Here is a 6,604-nt window from a genome sequence, read left to right as displayed (position 1 = left end):
ATGCTAAGTTGCAGGGTATTAATAAATAACAACAAAAACCCTAACGTCAAAATGTATTGGTCAAGGCTTACTTCCGTTTACTTCTTCTTCTATGGTATATTCACTATCACACAATTTAGTGTGCATGTCGCCACCTACTGTGCGGGATGGAAACAGTGCCGTACAGTTTAGAACTGTGGCAATGAACGCCACAAAATCTACCTTAACACCAGGGTATATTTTGACTGGCTGCAATATCCATATTGTCGATGGGCGTCACTTGTTTTCTGACCTCTTTAAAATGGCATAGGAAGTTTGATTGACATTTAACTTGTGACACCTCAATCCCCTTCACCCTTACAGGGCACTCGGGATCATGATCCCCACCACAATTGCAACACCGTCGTTCTTCTAAATCAAATCCACATTTTCTTTGTCATATGCGCTGAAATGCTTGCTTATGAGCCCTTCCCAACAATGCAGTTATTTTTTATAAAAATAGTAACACAAGAGGAATAAAATACACAAGAAAGAAGCTATAACAGAGGGAACCAGATCAATGTGCAAGGGTACAATGTTTTATTTTATTTGTTTAACCTCTATTTAACTAGGCAAGTCACTGCGAGGGAGCGCCTTGGACCGCTTCGAGGCAGCGCCTTGGACCGCTTCGAGGCAGCGCCTTGGACCGCTTCGAGGCAGCGCCTTGGACCGCTTCGAGGCAGCGCCTTGGACCGCTTCGAGGCAGCGCCTTGGACCGCTTCGAGGCAGCGCCTTGGACCGCTTCGAGGCAGCGCCTTGGACCGCTTCGAGGCAGCGCCTTGGACCGCCCCTCAAGGAACCCATGTATTTAAAGGAGATACACTACCGTTTAAAAGTTTGGGGTCACTTAGAAATGTCTTTGTTTTCCATTTATACATACATGAAATTAGTTGCAAAATGAATAAGGAATATAGTCAAGACATTGACAAGGTTATAAATAATGATTTTTTATTTAAATAATTGTGTCCTTCAGACTTTGCTTTCATCAAAGAATCCTCCATTTGCAGCAATTACAGCCTTGCAGACCTTTGGCATTCTAGTTGTCAATTTGTTGAGGTAATCTGAAGAGATTTCACCCCATGCTTAGTGAAGCACCTCCCACAAGTTGGTTTGGCTTGATGGACACTTCTTAAGTACCATACGGTCAAGCTGCTCCCACAACAGCTCAATAGGGTTGAGATCCAGTGACTGTGCTGGCCACTCCATTATAGACAGAATACCAGTGGACTGCTTCTTCCCTAAATAATATTGCATAGTTTGGAGCTGTGCTTTGGGTCATTGTCCTGTTGTAGGAGGAAATTTGCTCCAATTAAGCACCATCCACAGGGTATGGCATGGTGTTGCAAAATGGAGTGATGTATCTTGAAGAAGGAAGTCTCTTTTACCCTGTACAAATCTCCCACTTCACCACCAAAGCACCTCCAGACCATATTGCCTCCACCATACTTGACAGATGGCGTCAAGCACTCCTCCAGCATCTTTTCATTTTTTCTGTGTGTCACGAATGTTCTTTATGTCTGTCCATAACACCTTTTTCCCAATCTTCCTATGTCCAGTGTCTGTGTTCTTTTGCCCATCTTAATCTTTTATTGTCTGAGATATGGCTTTTTCTTTGCAACTCTGCCTAGAAGGCCAGCATCCCGGAGTCGCCTCTTCACTGTTGACATTGAGACTGGTGTTTTGCGAGTACTATTTAAGGAAGCTGCCAGTTGAGGACTTGTGAGATGTCTGTTTCTCAAACTAGACAGTAATGTACTTGTCCTCTTGCTCAGTTGTGCACCAGGGCCTCCCACTCTTTCTATTCTGGTTAGCGCCAGTTTGTTCTGTTCTGTGAAGGTGTGTAGTACACAGCGATGTACAAGATCTTCAGTTTCTTGGCAATTTATCTCATGGAATAGCGTTCATTTCTCAGAACAAGAATGACTGACGAGTTTCAGAAGAAAGTTCTTTGTTTCTGGCCATTTTGAGCCTGTAATCAAACCCACAAATGCTGATGCTCCAGATACTCAACTAGTCTAAAGAGGGACAGTTTTATTGCTTCTTTAATCAGAACAAAAGATTTCAGCTGTGCTAACAATTGCTAAAGGATTTTCTAATGATCAATTAGCCTTTTAAAAATTATAAACTTGGATTAGCTAACTCAATGCACCATTGGAACAAAGGATTGATGGTTTCTGATAATGGACAAAAAAATAAATGTTCTTTCAAAAACAAGGACATTTCTAAGTGACCCTAAACTTTTGAACGGTAGTGTATTTAACTCTTGGACAAAAACTAACATGGGCAAGACAGAGGAGCTTATTGTGGACTACAGGAAATGGAGGTACGAACACGCCCCCATTCACAGCGACGGTGCTGTAGTGGAGCAGGTCGAGCGCTTCAAGTTTCTCGGTGTCCACATCACTAAGGACCTATCATGGTCCAAACACACAAAAACAGTTGTGAAGAGGGCACGACAATGACTCTTCCCCCTCAGGAGGCTGAAAAGATTTGGCATGGGCCCTCAGATCCTCAAAGTTCTACAGCTGCATCATTGAGAACATATTGACTGGCTGCATCACTGCTTGGTATGGCAACTGCTCGGCATCCCACCGCAGGGCGTATACAGAGGGTAATGCGTACGGCCCAGTACATCACTGGGGCCGAACCCTGCCATCCAGGACCTCTATACCAGGCGGTGTCAGAGGAAAGCCACCCAAGTCATAGACTTCTCACTGCTACGGCATGGCAAGTGGTACCCGAGCGCAAAAGTCTGGGACCAAAAGGCACATGAACAGCTTCTACCCCCAAAACAATAAGACTACTCGCTCAACAGTTAATCAAAACGGATTATTTACAGTTGAAGTCAGAAGTTTACATAAACTAGTTTTAATGACTCCAACCTAAGTGTTTCAACCACTCCACACATTTCATGTTAGAAAACTATAGTTTTGGCAAGTCGGTTAGGACATCTACTTTATGCATGACACAATTTTCCAACAATTGTTTACAGACAGATTATTTCACTTATTTACTGCATCACAATTCCAGTGGGTCAGACATTTACATACACTAAGTTGACTGTGCCTTTAAACAGCTTGGAAAATTCCAGAAAATGATGTCATGGCTTTAGAAGCTTCTGATAGGCTAATTGACATTTGAGTCAATTGGAGGTTTACCTGTGCATGTATTTCAAGGCCTACCTTCAAACTCAGTGCCTCTTTCCTTGATATCATGGGAAAATCTAAAGAAATCAGCCAAGACCTCAGAAAACAAATTGTAGACCTCATCCTTGGGAGCAATTTCCAAATGCCTGAAGGTACCACATTCATCTGTACAAACAATAGTACGCAAGTATAAACACCATGGGACCACGCAGCCATCATACAGCTCAGGAAAGAGACGTGTTCGGTCTCCTAGAGATTAACGTACTTTCGTGCGAAAAGTGCAAATCAATCCCAGAACAACAAAGGACCTTGTGAAGATGCTGGAGAAATCAGGTACAAAAGTATCGATATCCACAGTAAAACGAGTCCTAAATCAACATAACCTGAAAGACCGTTCAGCAAGGAAGAAGCCACTGCTCCAAAACCTCCATAAAAAAGCCACACTACGGTATGCAACTGCACATAGGGACAAAGATAGTACTTTCTGGAGAAATGCCCTCCGGTCTGATGAAACAAAAAAATAACTGTTTATTCATAATGACCATCGTTATGTTTGGAGGAAAAGGGGGAGGCTTGCAAGCCGAAGAGCACCATCCCAACCGTGAAGCACGGGGGCTGCAGGATCATGTTGTGGGGGTGCTTCGCTGCAGGAGGGACTGGTGCACTTCACAAAATAGATGGCATCATGAGGCGGGAAAATTATGTGGATATATTGAAGCAACATCTCAAGACATCAGTCAGGAAGTTAAAGCTTGGTCGCAAATGGGTCTTCCAAATGGACAATGACCCCACGCATACTTCCAAAGTTGTGGCAAAATGGCTTAAGGACAACAAAGTCAAGGTATTGGAGTGGCCATCACAAAGCCTGACCTCAATCCTATAGAACATTTGTGGGCAGAACTGAAAAAGCATGTGCGAGCAAGGAGGCCTACAAACCTGACTCAATTACACCAGCTCTGTCAGGAGGATTGGGCCAAAATTCACCCAACTTATTGTGAGAAGCTTGTGGAAGGCTACCCAAAACGTTTGACCCAAGTTAAACAATTTAATGGCAATGAAACCAAATACTAATTGAGTGTATGTAAACTTCTGACCCACTGGGAATGTGATGAAAGAAATAAAAGCTGAAATAAATCACTCTACTATTATGACATTTCACATTCTTAAAATAAAGTGGTAATCCTAACTGACCTAAAACAGGGAATTTTTACTCAGGATTAATTGTCAGGAATTGTGAAAAACTGAGCTTAAAATGTATTTTCCTAAGGTGTATGTAAACTTCCCACTTCAACTGTACATTGACCCCCTTTATTATTCATTTATCTTAATTGTTTTTGCACTGACTTCCTTGCACTGGCTCTATGCACACCCACTACTCACTACCCACACACTCAGACATTCTACACTGACACTCCCTACATATGCTTACATGCCACACACATTTTTCACACTTCATATACGCTGCTGGTACTCTGTTTATTATATATCCTGACAGCAGCATATGATGTGTGTTGTCGGTATGCGTATGTAGTGAATGACTACCTTATCCCTGTATCCCCCCACATACAGATAATTGTAAGGTCCCTCAGTCGAGCAGTGAATTTCAAACACAGATTCAACCAAAGACTGGCAAGGTTTTCAAATGCCTTGCAAAGAAGGGCACCTATTGGTAGATGGTTTTTTTTTTAAGCAGACATTAAATATCCTTTTGAGCATGGTCAAGTTATGAATTACACTTTGGATGGTGTATCAATACACCCAGTCACTAAAAAGATATAGACGTCCTTCCTAACTCAGTTGCCGGATAGGAAGGAAACCGCTCACGGATTTCCCCATGAGGCCAATGGGGACTTTAAAACAGTTAGAGTTTAATGGCTGTGATGGGAGAACAACATTGTAGTTACTCCTCAATACTAACCTAATAGACAGAGTGAAAAGAAAGAAGCCTGTACAGACTAAAAAGAATCAAAAACATGCATCCTGTTTGCAACAAGACACTAAAGTAATACTGCAAAAAATGTTGTAAGGCAATTCACTTTTTGTCTTGAATACAAAGTGTTATTGGATTTTCCCCAAACATACAACACATTACTGAGTACTACTCTCAATATTTTCAAGTAAAGTGATGGGTATGCTTATAATTGTAAGGACTAGGGAGTTAGCACAGGCAAAATCCTAGAGGAAAACCATGTTCAGTTTGCTTTCCACCAGACACTGGGAGATGAATTCACCTTTCCGCAGAATAATAACTTAAAACAGAAGGCCAAATCTACACTGGAGTTGCTTACTAAGAAGACAGTGAATGTTACCGTGTTGCCGGTGTAACAGGGTTAGTTATGTTTCCACTTGGCAAGACAGAAATATGTATTTGATGTTTAGGTATTCCTATTGGTTGGTTGAATTCACAAATCAATAAAGTGTTATGCCATTTGTCATGCTTACAGATAGGTGGAAATGGCAAACGTTTAATTCTTCCCAGTCTGATATTGACATGTAAGCGGTAGGTCACGTCTGAAATACTGTATTCTATTTTCATATTTACAATGTGTACGAGGTCATTATGTACATGTCCTGGTGTATGTGTGTGTGTGTGTGTATCTCAGCAACAAACAAAAGAAAATCCCTTTTTCAGAACCCTGTCTTTTAAAGATAATTTTGAAAAATACAAATAACTTCACAGATCTGCATTGTAAAGGGTTTAAACACCGTTTCCCATGCTTGTTCAATGAACCATAATTAATGAACGTGCACCTGTGGAACGGTCGTTAAGACAAACAGCTTACAGACAGTAGGCAATTGAGGTGACAGTTAGGCCTCTTTAGTGTCCTAAGTTTTCATTTCTACTGACTCTGAGAAACACCACAAGAAAGATGCCCAGTGTCCCTGCTCATCTGGGTGAACGTGCCTTAGGCATGCTGCAAGGAGACATGAGGACTGCAGATGTGGTCAGGGAAATAAATGTCAATGTCCATACTGTGAGACGCCTAAGACAGCACTACAGGAAGACAGGACGGACAGCTGATTGTCCTCCCAGTGGCAGACCACGTGTAAAAACACCTGCACAGGATCGGTACATTCGAACATCACACCTGCGGGACAGGTACAGGATGGCAACAACAACTGCCCGAGTTACACCAGGAACGCACACTTTTCATCAGTGCTCAGACTGTCCCCTACATGCTGAGAGAGGCTGGACTGAGGGCTTGTAGGCCTGTTGTAAGGCAGGTCGGATTTTTGTTTGTCGAAGGAATGAGTGTTACACCGAGGCCTGTACTCTGGAGCGGGATCGAGGTGGAGGGTCCGTCATGGTCTGTGGCGGTGTGTCACAGCATCATCGGACTGAGCCTGTTGCCATTGCAGGCAATCTCAATGCTGTGCGTTACAGGCAAGACATCCTCCTCCCTCATGTGGTACCCTTCCTTCAGGCTCATCCTGACATG

Source organism: Oncorhynchus kisutch, linkage group LG7 (assembly GCF_002021735.2).
Source record: "Oncorhynchus kisutch isolate 150728-3 linkage group LG7, Okis_V2, whole genome shotgun sequence".
In the NCBI taxonomy this organism is placed as follows: domain Eukaryota; kingdom Metazoa; phylum Chordata; class Actinopteri; order Salmoniformes; family Salmonidae; genus Oncorhynchus; species Oncorhynchus kisutch.
The sequence above is the reverse complement of the archived record's forward strand: the minus strand, read 5'-3'. Positions refer to the sequence as shown.